This window comes from Balaenoptera ricei, chromosome 3 (genome assembly GCF_028023285.1).
Source record: "Balaenoptera ricei isolate mBalRic1 chromosome 3, mBalRic1.hap2, whole genome shotgun sequence".
Lineage (NCBI taxonomy): Eukaryota > Metazoa > Chordata > Mammalia > Artiodactyla > Balaenopteridae > Balaenoptera > Balaenoptera ricei.
Genome location: NC_082641.1, coordinates 66406858 through 66424988, shown reverse-complemented (window position 1 = coordinate 66424988; position 18131 = coordinate 66406858). Strand labels below are relative to the sequence as shown.

At 37.0% G+C, this 18131-nt stretch overlaps 1 long non-coding RNA gene across 1 annotated transcript in view; it reads left to right on the top strand.

Moving 5' to 3' along the window:
- LOC132362362 (uncharacterized) overlaps window positions 1-13561 on the top strand; it is a 36129-nt gene extending 22568 nt beyond the window's left edge. Inside the window, exons 2-3 of the long non-coding RNA XR_009502342.1 lie at window positions 1614-1648; window positions 9385-13561. This is a non-coding gene — a long non-coding RNA (uncharacterized LOC132362362). The remainder of the gene's footprint in view (window positions 1-1613; window positions 1649-9384) is intronic.
- Window positions 13562-18131: the final 4570 nt, after the last annotated feature.

The window sequence follows — 18131 nt, the reverse complement described above, 5'->3', positions numbered from 1 at the left end:
AGGAGCTTTAAGTCAGTAATGCATTTTATAATCAACAGACTTTTAGAATCAAGCATCCAGGGCTTTGCAGATCACTAACCAGTTGTCTTTCAATTTTTGATGAAATGTAAGCCAATGTAAGTGATACCTGGAGTTATTGTCACATACACCTTTAGCCTGTGTAATACTGAACACAGCGCATGTTAATCACTATTCTAAAGACTTTCTGTGTAATAACTCATTTAATCCTTGTAACAACCCTATGAGGATGAGATAAAGAGATAAAAGAGGTAAAATAACTTGCTCACAGTTATGCAGCCAATTAAGTAGGATTGAATTTAGGCACAATCTAGCCCTGATCCTTTGCTTTCAAGAGTGTATATGATTTTTGTCCTTTTTATTCCTATAAGAAGAAAATTGTTTCACCTGTCAGAATGCCCATCCTTCACAGTAAACTTGTATTTTTGCCATTTCATTTAATCTGTACTAAGAGACTTCTTGCTTTGATGTCAGGAATTTACTGTATACTTCAGAGGAGGAAAGTGTATAGAACTTAATTGAATCAGCATTTTCTTTCAGTCTTAACCATTCAAATACAATGATTCATTGCCAGCCATCTCTTTGGGGAAAAAAAAAAATTATAAATTTCCCTGTAATTTAAACATTATGATTTTCTTATACCAATCCTAATTCACTAAATAAGTAATGTTAATTTATCTTGATTTGTAACCATGTGTAACACTATTTATAATTCTATTCTTTTGTCACACCAACAAAATAGTTGTCTATAATGTGTTTTTTTCCCAAATATATCTATTCATTGAATGACTTGTCTTTTTTATTGAGCTGGTATTTTTTAATGCATGCAAAATAAGTGATATATCCATATAATATGTATTCATAATATATTCATTCATAGAATTGAAATGGACATATTAGTCTAATTTTTATTTCCAGAGTATATGTGTTTTAAATGGCATATTTAGTTAATTTCATATACAATTATATGAAACTAGGGTTTTCCACTTATATTGAAATGTATATGTTGAAATATATTGAATATATTACACTGAACTATAGGCTCATATTTTTGTATTCCTCCTTATTTAATGTTATAGTTATGTAAATGCTATCATTGGAGTTCATGATTATAGATCATTTAAATAAAGAACTATATTCAGTAAGAAGTAAGTTTTTTCAGTATGAGAGTTTTATTTTTTAATGTCAAAATTTATCCAGAACCAACTGTTCCCATTTACTGTTTTCTCAAAGTTAACATTTATTTAAATGGGCATATGTAGTTTCTGCTTTTGAAGGTAAAGCACTTGAAGTTGACTGAATCAGTCTTCTAATAGTAAGCCCTGGTGCAAATTTTTGCCACTCTCACATTAATTTACTTGGGGCTTAACCTGTGACACAACATATGTTCAGTTTCTGACAGTTTCTGTACATTGATGGTTGATAAGCTTTTGTGTCCTACTTTTCTCCATAAGTGGTGGCTCAACATCAACTACATTTCAGTTTAAAGCAAAGCATCAGCAGTTAAAATATTAGTATATAATAAATTCTCCATATGGTTCTGAATAAATCACCTTTCCCAGTAAACAGTATCTACTTTTTTTTATTCTATGCAGGTTGTTGGGTATATTTTGGAAGTGTGCCAGAATTGGTGAGTATCTATCTATAATCTCTCTCCACTTCTTCATCTGTAAATTGTTGGCCAATTTACTTGTTGTGTTCAAACAAATCAAATGTCACTTTTTAAAGTGCAGCCTTCCCAACTATGTGCATTTTGCAGTAGTTTGTAGAGTTCCACCTAACTCTTTTCCTGACACTATTTAAAACTAGACTTCATAGATAGCTCGTAATACTTCATTAGCAGGGAGATGGAAAATATGACAAAAGTCTCTCTAATTCAGATATCAAATACTATGCATTCCTGGTTTTGGGGAGATTTCAGACAAATATGTATAGTTTTATGCACGCATACTTTAGTATACAGCATGCAATTCTGTATAATGTGTACCATTTTGATAACTGAGGATGATTTTTCCATTTAATGAAAGGCTTGCTGAGCAACCATCTAATTGCCCTCTGCTAGGTCACAGAATCTTATTGGTTGCTTTTAGAAAACATGAACTATTTCATCTTTTGAATCCATGTATGTGGTCATACTTGAGCTTTGTGTAAATGTGGATATCTTCTAACTTTTCATAATAAGATTAGTAGCGCCTTAAGTGTGTTTATGGTTAGATAACAATATATACTATACATTGTCCCATAACACTGTGTATATAATAACATTTAACACAGTGGCCAGCACATAGTAGACTCTCAAATGATTGGTAAGTAAATGAATTAAAATGCATTTATTTGCCAGTATTCTTTTTTTATTGCAGTATAGTTGATGTAGAATATTACATAAGATACAGGGGTACAACATAGTGATTCATAATTTTTAAAGGTTATATTCCATTTATAGTTATTATAAAATATTGGCTATATTCCCTGTGTTGAACTATATATTCTTGTGGCTTATTTATTTTATACATTACAGTTTGTACTTCTGAACCCCCTGCTCCTGTCTTTCCCCTCCCCCCTTCCCTCTCACCACTGGTAACCACTAGTTTGTTTTCTAGATCTCTGAGTCTGTTTCTTTTTTTTTTGTTATGTTCATTCGTTTGTTTTATTTTTTAGACTCCATATATATGTGATATCATACCGTATTTGTCTTCTCTGAGTTGTTTTACTAAGCATAATACCCTCCAGGTCCATTCATGTTGTTGCAAATGGCAAATTTTCATTCTTTTTTATGGCTGAGTAGTATTCCAGAGTGTGTGTGTGTGTGTGTGTATGCCACATCTTTATCGATTCACCTGTTGATGGACACTTACTTAGGTTGCTTCCATATCATGGCAATTGTAAGTAATACTACTTTGAACATTACGGTGCATGTATCTTTTCAAAATAATGTTTTTGTTTTAGTCGGATATGTACCCAGGAGTGGGATTGCTGGGTCATATGGTAGCTCTATTTTTACTGTTTGGAGAAACCTCCATCCTGTTTCCCGCAGTGGCTGCACCAATTTACATTCCCACCACCATCCACATCCTCAGCAACGTTTGTTGTGTTCTTTCTGATGATAGGCGTTCTGACAGGTGTGAGATAACATCTCATTTTTGGTTTTAATTTGCATTTCTCTGATGATTAATAGTGTTGAGCATCTTTTCATCTGCCTGTTGGTCATCTCTATGTCTTCTTTGAAAAAATTTCTATTCAGGTCTTCTGCCCAGTTTTAATTGGGTTGTTTGTTTTTTTGATGTTGAGTTGTATGAGCTGTTTATAGATTTTGTATATTAATCCCTTATCAGTCATATCATTAGCAAATATTTTCTCCCATTGTGTAGGTTGTCTTTTTGTTTTGCTGATGGCTTCCTTTGCTGTGCGAAAGCTTTTACGTTTAATTAGGTCTGATTTGTTTATTTTTGCTTTTGTTTCCTTTGCTTTAGGAGACAGATCCAAAAAAAATATGATTTATGTCAAAGAGTGTTCCACTTAACGTCTTCTTCTGGGAGTTTTATGGTTTCCGGTCCTACATTTAGGTCTTCAATCCATTTTGAGATTATTTTCATATGTGGTATGAGAAACTATTCTGACTTCATTCTTTTACATGTAGCTGTTTTCCCAGCACCACTGAGGGGGGTGGGGAGCGATTCCTGACACAGTTTTGTATGGAGTCCAGGGTGTCCTGAAACTTGTGTTGGCCTGCTACTGGGCAGGACCATGTCCCAACTGGTCCCAGAGCAGGGTCTGGCCTACTGGGGGGTGTGGGCAGGCTGGGTCCGCAGATTGCAGGATTGTGGTTTTCTTGCATTTGGTGTTTGCCACGTGATGGGTGAGGCTGGTCCAGAGGCTAGAGCAGACTTCCTTGAGGGCAGGGCTGGGCTCCAGGAGTTTCTGGGGCTGGTGCCTGCGCACTGGTTGGGGAACTGGGTGCTGGGACCCTGCTGGACAGGGCCATGTCCAGAGGCAGCTGTGGGCTTAGGGGGTCTTAAGGCAGCCTGTCTGCTGATGGGTGGGGCTCTGTCCCCACCGAGTGAGTTGCTTGGCCTGAGGTGTCCCAGCACTGGCACCTGTAGGCTGTTGGGCCAGGGCACGGTTGGGTCCTAGCACTAATAAGCTAGAGGGAAGATTCCACAATGGGGCCTGCTAGCACCAGTGTCCCCATGGTAGAAGTAGCTCTATGAATGGCTGCCACCAATGCCTATGTCCCCAGGGTGAGTTGCAGTTGCCTCCTGCTCCTCCGGGAGATTCTCCAAGACCAGCAGGTAGGTCTGACCCAGGCTCCTATCAAATTACTGCTTTTGCCCTGAGTCCTGGAGTGTGTGAAATTTTGTGGGTGCCCTTTAAGAGTGAAGTCTCTCTCCCCGAAGTCCTATGGGACTCCTGAAATTAAGGCCCACTGGCCTTCAAAGCCAGTGCTCTGGGGGCTCGTCTTCCCAGTGCAGGACCTCCAGGCTGGAGAGCCTGATGTTCGGCTCAGACCTTTCACTCCTTTGAGAGAATCTCTACAATGTAATTATTCTCCAGTTTGTGGGTCGCCCACCCAGGGGTATGGGACTTGAATATACAGCTAGTCTTCCGCACCTACCTGTCTCCTTGTGGTTCTTTCTTTGTGTCTTTGGTTGTAGAAGATCTTTTCTGGTAGGTTCCAGTCTTTTTCATCGATGGTTGTTCTGCAAACAGTTGTGATTTTGGTGTGCTTATGAGAGGAGGTGAGCTCAGGGTGTTTCTACTCCGCCATCTTGGCCAATCTCCCCAAGAGGTAGTATTTTCTGATGCTTTTAGATCACATTTGCAGAGTCCCAATGCAAACCCTGAAACAACAGAAGAAATCTTAAGCCCTTCAAAAGTAACCAAGAAGAGAGAGAGAAAGAGACAAAAAAGCACCCTCAAGGGCTAATGCTGATAGCTAATGGTAAATGTAAATATATATACACCAAACTCCTTGCTTCAAGATCCAGGTCACTCAAGGAAAAAAGTAATCTCGCTAAGGAACAGGCTGGTACGAATACCTCACGTAAACTACAAAGAGAGAACATAATGGGATTGTCTCCATAATTTCACTTTCTGATATTTCATTGTTTGTTAGTGTATAGAAATGCAACAGATTTCTGTATATTAATTTTGTCTCCTGCGACTTTACCAAATTCATTGATGAGCTCTAGTAGTTTCCCCATTTACCATCTCATCAAAAAGAATAGAATACCTAGCAATAAAGCTAAGGAGGTTAGAGACCTGTACTCCGAAAACTAGAAGACACTGATGAAAGAAATTGAAGATAACACAAACAGATGGAAAGATACACCGTGTTCTTGGATTAGAAAAATCAATATTGTTAAAATGACCATAGTACCCAAGGAAATCTACAGATTCAGTTGCATTCCCTATCAAATTACCAATGGTGTTTTTCACAGAACTAGAACAGATAATTTAAAAATCTGTATAGAAACACAAAAATTCCGATTAGCCAGAATAATCTTGAGAAGGAAGAACAGCTGGAGGAATCTTGCCCTCTGACTTCAGACTATTACAAGGGTATGGTCATAAAAAGAGTATGGTACTGGCATAAAAACAGACGTATAGATCAGTGGGACAGGATAGAAAGCCCAGAAATAAACCCCACGCATTTATGGTCAATTAATCTAGGACAGTGGAGGCAAGAATATACAATGGAGAAGACAGTCTCTTCAGTAAGTGGTGCTGGGAAAACTGGACAGCTACATGTAAAAGAATGAAATTAGAAGATTCTCTAACACCATACAAAAATAAACTCACATCTAGATGTTTAATCCATTTTAAGACTGGATACTATGAAACTCCTAGAGGAAAACGTAGGCAGAACACTCTTTGACATAAATCGCAGCAATATTTTTTTGGATCTGACTCCTAGAGTAATGGAAACAAAAACAAAAATAAACAAATGGGACCTAATCACACTTATATGCTTTTGCACAGCAAAGGAAACCATAAACAAAACGAAAAGACAGTCTATGGAATGGGAGAAAATATTTGCAAATGATGTGACCAACAAGGAATTAATGTCCAAAATATACAAACAGCTTGTACAGCTCAATATCAAAGAGACAACCCAATCAAAAAATGGGCAGAAGATCTAAATAGACATTTCTTCAAAGAAGACATACAGATGGCCAACAGGCACATGAAAAGATGCTCAACATTGCTAATTATTAGAGAAATGCTAATCAGAACTACAATGAGGTATCGCCTCACTCTGGTCAGAACGGCCAACATCAAAAAGTCTGCAAATAATAAATGTTGGAGAGGGTGTGGAGAAAAGGGAGCCCTCCTACACTGTCGTTGAGAATGTAAATTGGTGCAGCCACTATGGAGAACCCTTAAAAAACTAAAAATAGAGTTACCATATGATCCAGCAATCACATTCCTGGGCATATATCCAGAGGAAACCATAATTCGAAACGATACATGCACCCCAATGTTCATTGCAGTCGTAGAATATCACTCAACCATAAAAAAGAGTGAAATAATGCCATTTGCAGCAACATGGATGGATCTAGAGATTAAGTCAGAGAAAGACAAATATCATATGATATCGCTTATATGTGGAATCTAAAAAAAAATGATACAAATGAATTTATTTACAAAACAAATAGACTCATAGACATTGAAAGCAAACTTATGGTTACCAAAGGGGAAAGGCAGGGGCAAGGGGAGGGGATAAATTAGGAAATTGGGATTAACAGTTATGCACTACTATATATAAAATAGATAAATAGCAAGGACCTACTATATAGCACAGGGAACTATATTCAATATCTTGTAATAACCTGTAATGGAAAAGAATCTGAAAAAGAGTATATGTATAAATGTGTGTGTGTGTGTGTGTGTGTGTGTGTGTGTATCTGTGTATCTGAATCACTTTGCTGAACACCTGAAACATTGAATCAACTATTCTTCAGTAAAAAAAGAGAGAGAACATACGGAAGAGCAAGACAGTTTGAGGGAGTAGAGAATATCACTGGATTAGAGTCATACTAACATTAAAGTTGCTAGCTCATGAATAAAATATTAAGGTATTTTAAATCCATCTTTTGTGTAATAAATTAGAAAACACTGTACAACTCCATTTAGTAGCCAATCCAGGTGATCCTTTTGTTCACAATTTTAGCTTGAAAGTATAGCTAAAGTTTTCAGACATCTAGTTTATAGCTTTCTTCATGTTACCCTATAGTACTACCTATTTTTATGTCTAATTATAAACTGTGCCTTTTTTTGCTTGCCCATGTATTTCCATTTTCCTGTCTTGACTATATGAATACCATAGGTTAAATGGTTCAATTATTCATTTTTGCCAATTATGTGGAAAGCATTAGCTTTTCATTTTGGCAAAGTGGTTTAGAAAATGTTGATGGTGATATGCTGCTTTCTCAACCACATGCTCCTCTCTTATCTTGACACAGAATATATCCACAAAGAAAGGAAGCAGTTTTAATGGGAAAAGGCCCAGCCAGATCATCTTATCATGTTACACATCACATTACAGACACTGTTTCACATTCACTTATAGAGACCTAAGACCAGACAAGAAGTAACATTCTTACGCAAGTTCAACCAAAGATGTTTAGCTCTACCACATGGCAGTCTCTTTTAAGAAAATTAAAAACGGGAAAATGAAACCCATATGTAAATTATAGCATTCTAAGTTGGAGGATGAGGAAGAGAAAAACTTCCTCAAAAATTAATTTCCAGCAGATGGAAAATTTAGGACAATATTAGTTTCTTCTTTTAGTGTTTAAGAAGACTATATTAGACAGTGAGAGTATCTAGCCCTATAGTGAGTAACAGGCTTCCTTATGAGATCTACCAGAAATTTTGGTCTGATTGTTTTGTTGCTGTTGTTCTTGTTTTGTTGGATAACGTGAGTTTTTTACCCTGAAAGAATCAGCATGGCTAAAAAATGAGGAACCACAGTATTTTTTAGTTTCAAAAGATTTTTTTTTTTTCCAGTTGAGATAATATTGTAAAAACACTGTATTTTCTCACTTTCTAGATTTTCCTTTAGCTGGAATGCAGTCCATTAAATGTCTACGGAGAGAAAAACCTTTCAGAAAAACACCAAATGTTTATTTTATTTGTATGTGTGTAATGTCTTCTGTGAATATTGCCATTGAACAAAGATATAAACTTTTTGACTGTATCACTGTGATCTCAGTGAGGAAGCTCTGAAAATGAAGATGACCTTCAAGGTTTTAGTTGATAAGAGTGGTCAAGATTGACATTTTCCAGAAGTAGTTAACTGAACTTGCTAGTGAAATATGGAACTTAGTTACTAGAAAAGATTATTTTAAACATAATAGAAAAACACAGGTGAGGTGAGTATAAACCATCTCTGTAAAGGAACCAGGTACATACCCAGGATTATTCCTAGAAGTAGCACATCACTCTTTCTCCTTCCTTCTTCCTTTCTTATGTGCCCTCAAGGCAGCATAAAAATGCCTGGTGCTTTGTGCAACCTTGCAATTACTGAAGAAACAGGAAAGAACAAGATGAGTTTGAGTTAGCTCACAATTACAGGATCTCTGTTTATAAGACAGTTTCACAAGCCAACTTCAGATCTACTTCATGCAAAGGAAAGTCTCCAAGTATAAACAAACACTCCTTAAACACATGTGAAAATTGACTAATACAGAAGTGGTTGTTCTAAGTTCTACATCTCTAACCCAGAGTAATTATACTGTAAAAGATTTGATATGAAATCCATTTCAGAAATAGTTTAGTTTTCTCTGATATGTTTTTATTAAGCATTCTACGTTATATTGATTTTTAAAATGCAGTTTGATTGAACACCCTCTGTTTATTTTCATCTAGGAATGCTTATTTTTTACCCCTTATAATTGTCATGAATTGCTATCAATGAAGAAAAAAAGTATGGCTAGAAACTGTATGTTGAACTTCTTTTTATAGGTGGAAATTTCCCTTTTTTATAGGAAAAAAACAAGCAATATTTGGTTTTAATTGAGTTTTTGAGATAATTTCATTTGGATCTTTAGCCTACATTCTGTGTTATATTTTTTAATATTTGGGTTTGTGCAGTGACACTGAAATGGCTCATGAAGGGTTTTCTAAAGGCATGAAAAGGGAGGTGGTCTTAAAAATAGATCAGTATAGTTTAGCTCATTCTGGAGTATACTCATTTTTATGTTGCATGTAGTTTGTTTTGCCCACCCCTGCCCCTAAATATATGGGCTTCATAGGCAAGAATTTTATCTTGGTTTTTTATATGCCCCTCTCCTGTAGTAAGTAATAACCTTATGCTAACCACTCAGTTAATCAACGTGAATATATCTACCTTTTTTCCAACAGGTGAACGGAAGAGTCCTTATGTTGCGGTATGCTGTATTGTGATGGCCTTCAGCATCCTCTTCATACAGTAGCTTGGAAAAATGCCAGAATTCAGTTGCAATCAGATTTAAATATGAAAAAAAAAGGACTTATCTGCAGAAAATAATGGAAAGAATGGTTAACCCTTTTATCTCTGAACATTGAATGAGATAAATTTTCAGCTGCTGTTCTCTATTATTTTTGTTATTGGACCAATGTTCTATATAAATAATTAGGATGTAACCATTTAATACTCAGAGTTTAAATATGTCTGTAACAATCAACCTCAGTACTGTCACTACAATATTACATTCTGCATATGTCATTCTGTTGTGTCAGATACCAGTTTTTAGTGAGGTATCTTTAAGGTACATAGGAGAAAACAAAATTGGTAAATTACTTAAGTTCCTTTCACCGTGATTTGGAAACGATAAATCTTTATAGAATGAGACTTTTTGGACTAGCTTTTTTATTGAAGAAAAAAAAGGTTCAATTCGTGTTGATAAGGACTGCATTCATATTTAATAATGCTTGCTTTTCCTCTGGCCACATCATTTTGAGCATTAACCAGAGTACCTCTACTGTTAGCAAACTGTAGTTTATTACAGGTATTTAAACTATTTAAAACAAGCCTATGCAGTTCTTAAGGAGGAAGATAAATGAGAAGTGACTTAAGAGTGCTATTGAGAAAAATGTTCCTATTTAACATAAAAGAATTCAGAATACCTGACTGGTGTTATTGTCTCTGAAACCTCTGGTTAAGTATGGATAAATGTCTTAAGCATAAATTTGACCAGCGCTAACTGTCGTTTTTGGAATAAGACTACATGCTTAGAGTGTTTTAATTACCCCAAAATGCAAACTGTGTTTTTGTTTTTTAATACAGCACTTTAAATCTAGTTTATGTTTTGTCTATCAACTTGAACTGGAATCTTGTGTAACTTACTACATGATGATAAACAGTTTTCACATCTACTTACCATATGCCATGGCATAAATGTCTTTGAGCTTTGATGGTAAAGGAGGACCTTCAGTAATTTAACATTGGAAATGTGACTTATAAATTTTGTAGTAGAGCAGTTATTACACATTTATGGTTAACATTTCAAAATTCAGTTAAAGTTTCAAAGCAAAGGAGAACTTCTTAACTAAAAATTGCCCGTTATACATAGTATTAATTAGATATTGTTGTCAGCTGTTAATTCCCCATAAAGATAAAAAGAATAAACTTTTTTTTTTTTAAGAAAAAAAATTGTTTAGAATTATTTTTAAATGAGCCTGCCAGTAGCTGTTTCTGCAGAAACAAAGTATGGAACTGAAAGTTACCTATTTTTAGGACCACTTTAAAGTACTTAGAATTCTCGGAAACATCGAAGAAAATCTTGTTACACATTGCCTGCTTTTTTTTTGCAAAAGATAAAAGCTGCTGTTTGGCTGTCAGTATATTTGTTTATTGTACGTTTCTGGCTTATCTATAGCTGGTTTAAAATGGTGTATTTTGCCTTAAACAGGTTAATCAGGCTATGATAATTGTTCCTACTCTGCACTGTCTCTTGGGCTTTGCATTAGGTCAAGGATTTTCAGGGTATCCCCAAAATAGGACTCTTATCAGCATATACATGCAGAGTAAGTCACCTTTGTGGGTCTAGTTTCTTGAGTGGCCATCTGTTGTCCAACTCTGCTGCCAACTAGACTTTCCAAAAGCTATATCTATCAACTAATTTTTTATATACTAACAAACACAAATCTAATATGAAAAAGGGAGGACTATTCTAGATAATCAGTTCTAGGACATTTCTTTTAAGTTGGCATTTCAGAGGAGGTAGGTGGAAAGTAGAGGAAGAAATAATTTTTTGGAAAATCTGTGGCAACATATAAACATTTTTTACATTTTTTACTGTGTGTAGATGCTGAACAGAATGGGAAGCAGCTTATTTCTGACCCCAGACATTCTGACCTTTTGAAGCACAAGCTCTTTGGGAGGTGGTGAAAGACACAGGATTCTGTGAAGAAAAGCAATGAGCATTTTCTTTAATGTATTTTTTTTTCAAAGAATTACCACTAAATCCTATTCTCTAACCCAAAGGGCGGCGTAGGTAGTTTTAAGCCCACAGAATATTCAGATATTCCTTTTGTGGTCTTGGCGAGGTGGTAAGATGCAGAAGAGGATTAAGGATCAATTTAAACATCAGATGGACTTCCTCTGTCACATAGTCTTGGTGCAGGGCCGGATGGGATGATGGGCACTAAAGTCCACAGCTTGCTAGATTCAAATACCCTCCCTAAGCTCCTTCCTGGCTCCAGAATCTTTTGATTCCATCTTGCCTGGAATTTGTTTTGTGCTGATGTTTAGTTCCTGATTGGCCTCAGCTGTGCCAATGGCAGGAGCATGCCTTCTTTCCAGGCAGTCTTAAAAGATGTTCAATCAAAAGAAGACATAGTCTGCTGAATTCCCTCTGTGGCTTAAAAAAGTTTAGATTCAAGTCCAGTATTTTGTTAATGCCTATGCTGCTGTGCCAGACACTACTATCCTGAATGTTCTTACATCATCAGATTCAAAACAGTCCTATGCTGGGAAAAGTAGTAATATGTAACTTGTAATAGACACCATCATCTTAGTAAAATGCAGATCAGTCTAGTTCTAACCTAGGACAAAATTGAGATTTCAGTGAAGTAACTTCTTCAAGTTCACAATGTCAAAAATGAACAGATCTCTGCCTGGTTTTGTGAAAAAGACCTACCACTTGTAAATAGAATATTTATATTTCAGCATTTTTAAGAGGCATTAAGAGAGTGCATTCAATCTATTATCACTGAACACAAGTACACAGTTTCTTCCCTCTAGTGGTTCATAATGTAGTGGGTGAGAGAGAAATGAGGTTATTTTATATGAAGTGCAATGTGATAGCATTTATTAGTGAGATAACACCAGGATTCTGGAAGAAAATGAAAAGGTGACAGCTCAGTCAGGGATATGAACTTCCTTCCAGAGGAGCAAGGCTTAAGCTGAATTTACGAGCAGTATGCAAAAGCACCAGGGGTATATTATGGACCATCAGTACCTAGCTTGTTATGCCAGCCACTTGGGGAGTACAGCTGAGCCTTGAACAACACAGGTTTGAACTGTGCAGCTCCACTTATATGTTGGGTTGTTTTCAGTGGTAAATGCTACAGTACTGCACGATCCCAAGTTGGCCGAATCTGTGGCTACGGAACCTCGCTTATGGATGGCTGACTGTAGGATATGGCTGGAGTGTGGACTGTGCAGACGGTCAGCGCCCCCTAACCCCCACATTGTTCAAGGGTCAACTACACTACGATATAAGCCTAGAAAGGTGGAGAGAGGTTAGGTCCTAGAGGGTCTTGTATTTTTCTCATCGCTATCTATTATCTACCTCAGAATTGAAGTTGAATATGTTTCCTCCTGCCTGACAAAAAAATTCAAGAATAAAAATAAAATCCTCCCTTGGTGTACGTGTAAACAAGGTTGAATATATCCATGCCAACCTTATTTTCGGCCAAGAATACAATACTGTCCTCTCCAGAGGCACCTGCATAGCATAAAGCCAAGGTAACTTACCAGTCAGGTCAAGTATTTCCAGGAACTCTGAGTAGTTGATACTCTATCAGTGCCAAAAGTAGTCAGGATTGTTAAAGCACGCATGTGCATAAGAAGCGAAGGTGGTTGCAATTTCTACATTTCCTGGGTGCACAGAAAAGATTTCTAATAAACAAGGACATGTGCTCCTTTCAAAGCCTTTGAGAAGTACTGGATCATAGGAAACTGAAAACAAGAATGGAAGATTCTTAGGGACCCCTCTTTACTTTCTTTGGTATCCAGTAACAGTAGACGTACAAAATATAAGTACCTGAGTAATATCAGCATTGTGAGTACTGCACAGCCCTGTTATTCTCAATCAGCAAGTTACTACTAGCTTCCAAAAATAGCTTCATGATTATGTAATCTATACATTGCCTTCTACAGTTTCTTTTACTTTGCCCTCAACCAGTCCCAAAATGGTAATCTGAAATGCCACTCCAATATCAGAAAAAAGAGGGTAGGTGGAAATATATTTCCTGCGGTTTTGAGAGTACAAAAAAATCATCCTACTCTCTGGTTAGTGCATATGTCTGTGGTATGTAATAAAGATCAAAATGAACTTGCAAGAGCCTCCTAGTTTTGTCTTATTGTCAGATGAGTGAAAGGTTTTTTAGGGGTTGGTTAGAGTATTGAAATTGCCATGTTTTGAGTAAGATGGGAATAGAGAAATGTTTCTATTTGTTTTACCTGTATTTTAATTCATGGCTGGTCAAGGTTGGTTTGGGGAAGTTTTATTTTTATATTGTTTTGCATCTTAAAGCTGTTCAATCTATTATATTGCTATTTCTTTGAGTGAGCCTTCAAAAGTCTAATGACTTGCTTTAGATGTGAAGTCATGAATTCCCTCCAGAGATGGTGGAAATCTGATTCTGAATGAAAGTGACAATTAATTATTGACAGTGACTTTCAACTTGTCCTCAACTGAGAGCCTTCAGATGCCCAAGCCTTCTGGCAAGTAGCTATCAAAATCTGTGAGCAGTGTCCATCAGAGTGAGATCATTTACCCAATTTATACCATTTATTGAGAAATATGAAAAAAAAAACATGTACTGTGTACTTTGGGTAGCATGGTCTTTCTACTGTTATCTTCCCAGCACCCAGTTAACACAGACAAGCCTTTGTTAGACCTGTTACCGGAAATAATTGACTTAACCAAGTGAATTGCAACAACTCTATTTTTAGTTGAGTTTTGAATTCAAAAAGTACTTCATATACGAATAGAAAAACAGTATCTTAGTTGTATCCTCAGTGTATATTATAAACCTCCCTCACTGCTCCATTGTAACTACCAGTTGATGTGAGACTATAGAGAAAAATGACTAAGTTTCTGATTTCTAACTTAGATCAAAAGAATTCAAAATGGCTTTGCTTGAGACCATTAGTTTAACACAGTAGGAAAGCAAAATCTGTTTTCTATTCGGAGGGTTTGCATTAATATCCTGAACCATAACAGATTTGCTGGGAGAAAAAAAAAAGAGAGAGAGAAACATAAATATTGGAAATAGGGTACGTCACTTCACACACACTTTGTGGAGGATGAGAACACTCAGGAATTTCAAAATACCCAGACACCACTACTGTTTGAGCTTTATTTGGCAAGGGAAGTAGCCTGGGAGCAAATGTGTAGTGATTGAAGGTTTGTACCCAAATTGCCAAAGCGTCTAATTTATGAGCCACTTCAACACTTTTGATCACGTAGTATGTGTAGGCTAAATGCTGGAAAAGTAATGTGCAAAGTAATGTGTCCTTAAAAAGAAATAAGGACACATTTAAGGCGTGAAGGATTTCAAGAAAGCTGGCATCAAAGAAGGAATATTTGCAGTAGTGAAGTTTTAAAGAAAAATGATCTGCAGACTCAGGGTAACACCAAAAGATTTGATCTTGGAGACTGAAAGGAAGATAGAACACTCTTTGAATAATATTTCATTAGGGCCTTAGAAAAACAAGATAGGATTTTCCTTTTGATTTTATTTAATAAAAGTATTGTTTATTCTTTGCTTGCTTTTTAGCTAATGTTATTCACAAATGGAGGAACCTCTATTAAATCTTGGAAAGTGATGAGAGTACTCTGACTTATAAAATATGTTTAAGAAGTTTACAGTATGAAATTAAGAGAGCTGTAGAACACAAAATATAGGGTAATAAAGTTAGATGAGTTTTCAGAAAAGTTAGTTTTATGAGTATGTAATCTAAACCTCATTCAGCTCTCTATTAATGGGTCACTGTTTTGAGCTCTAAGTGAATCAAAGCCAAAATAACATACAGTAACAGAACTTAAAACCCATAACTTAAAACTGCATTCATACTACTGGCAACTCCAATCCTAGTTGTTTTTATTTTTAAGTATTACCATCACAAGCATCCTTTCAAAGAGGCGTAATTGAATCTGTTAAGACAGAAATTGGACATAGAAAACTACTGAGATGGTTCCTGAATCCCTAGGCAATTATTTGACTTGCCATGAAGAACAGAAATAAGGGTAGAATTCAGGATAATCTTTATGCCTCCAAGGAATGGAAAATTAATCCCTCTGACATGGCTGTCCCACAAAGTAGGTTCCTCCACATCTTCCTTTCTATTTCTAGAAGAATCCTTTGAGAACTGGCTGTGTGCCAGACACAGTGCCAGCATCAGTGTATACAATGTGGAACAAGACAGCTCCTTCCGTCACAGAACCTCGATTCTAATGAAGACCAACTAACCAAAATAATTAGATAGGCATAAACAACCTCCAGGAAGGACCTTGAAGACACCAGACAAAGGATGATTTTAGATGGAGTGGTCAGAGATGGCCAGTCCATAAAGTTGATGGGTTAGGCTAAGACCTGCAGACGAAAAGAGCATGAGCCAGGAGGCAGAAGGAACAGCATACTTGAGGACCTAGAAATGGGAAAGCGCTTGGGGCTTGAAGTGGAGAAGTTGATAGGAAACTAGCGTGAACTAAATGAGACCAAGAATGGTATGAGTTGGATAGAAAAATGAGCCAAATTATGCAGTGCTTTGAGCCATAGAGAAGACTGGCAGACTCATGCAAAAGATGAGTCAATACCTGCTTGCAAAATTGGAGCAGGTATAGTGTCTATCAGGCTGTCCTTGGATCTCGTATTGGAACTGAAATCCACAGGGCAGGTAATTGGGAAGGAAAGGCTAGAAGCTTCAGGATGGACTAAAGCCCATCAGTTATTATTGCTCTGATCTTGGTGCTGTGGTCGTCCTGCAGAAAGAAGCCAGTGCCCTTCACCTTGGAGCTAAACACACATCTGGCCAAGGGTTAGAGAAACTGAAGGAGAAAGTGGAGTAGTTATAGGCCCAGCCATTGCCTCATGCTAAAAAGTTTAGCACACCTGGGACAACATGTGTGAGCTAACAAAACGGTGGTTGCTGCACCTCTGCCCTCAAATTTCACACGAGACTCTCCTGTGGCCCACTCTAACCAAACCTTAGAGGAAATGGAGTTCTGGGAAATGTAGGACGGCCTCACCAAGCTGACACATTACAAGGGCATCACATCCTCTTAAAGACCCACTTGGATCGCCTCCCAGCAAGTCAAAAACGTATGCCAAACAAAACTGTTTATCCCTTCTAAATCTGCTTCTGTCTGGGTTTCCTTATTTTTGTAAACAGTACAACTTTCTTTCTACGATAGAAACTTTCTAACCCCCTAAACTCCTTTTTTTTCTCTCTCTCATATCCCTCCCTTGCTCCCACCAATCTGTAGTTTAGTTCTATCATTTTTACTTCTGCAGTGCCTACCCCAGGCATATGAGTTCAAACTCACCAGGTGACTATACCATCCCACACATTGATTTCAGATTCAGTTTTATATAAGTCTCATTCTGGAACCCCAGAAGTACAACAAGGGCATTCTCCCCTCCAAAGACACGTACAGGAGAGTGAGTTATGGCAGAGGTGCTAGCATGCTGTTATCATTATTTAAACCAAGAAAAACACACTGTAGACAAGATGAAAGATCTAATAAAAATCTGTTCTTGTTCCCGATTCTAAAACTTTAACAGCTGGGCTTTCCCATGTGGAATAATGTTACATAAATAACTCAGCTAGGAAGCAGAGGGGCTGTGAAGAAGTCCACCGAAATGATAGATGATCTTGGTCAATCTGAATCACACCCAATGGAGTTACAAGGAAAGAAGTGGTCATTGGAAGGTACTGGTGAGCTGGTGCTGGTACAATCAGCAGACTTCACAGAACCTTAGTCATGTACACTAATTCTTCTATAGAGGTTTTCTTTCTACTTAAGCATATTAACACTCTAATCTATTCCATAGGGACTTTTTCTGCTCCATCTGAAAATGTCACGGAAATCTAGAGAAATTGGCTCTCAGAGAATAAACTTGTTGAGATTTAAAACTGAAATAAACTGAATTCTTATGCTTACTTTTCTTTGAAAGGGGACAAATATCTCTGAGTACATTCTATTTAATATTCTCGTCCACACAATCTAGGTATAGCTCATGTTACAAATCCTACTCCCACTTCTTCCATCAACTGAAGCATATGTAGTTGCAGTTGTGGCACAAATGCCAAAAGGCATAATGAGAAAATATGAGTAAGGAACATAGCTTCAGCCTAAGAAAGTGAATGCAGTTCTCCTTTTCCACTTATATAATGGGAAAGTGGTGAGAAGGGAGCCGTCATCTGTATGATAGATACAAAACTTTGGGGCGAGTCTCATCTTTCTCAGATTTGGGTTAGATGATCTCTAAAAGCCTGTCCAGCTCTAAAAACCGATGACTATCCTGTATTTATAGTACAAGTTGTTCTTCACTGGCCCCCACTTATATTTCTCAGCAGTTGGTTAAACAAAGGAAAAGAGCTCTTAGAGAGTGAAGCTTCATTTGTTTTCTTCTAGGCATATTCTTGGAAATCCCACTGTGGTTGGAAATTCTACTTTGTGAAATGTACCCAGGAATTCACCTTGCCAGAAATTCTATAAGGACTCACTTCGATCATTTTAAAGAGTTACAGGAGACATTCTGTGATTAGAACAGTGGTTATTTCAGTAGGAAATATTCAGGGAGCATGTGCTTGTTACTCCTTTTTTTTTAAACCTAATCCTGAGATTAACCTATTCTATGAATATCAGCAAGAATCAGCTCACCCATTAGCC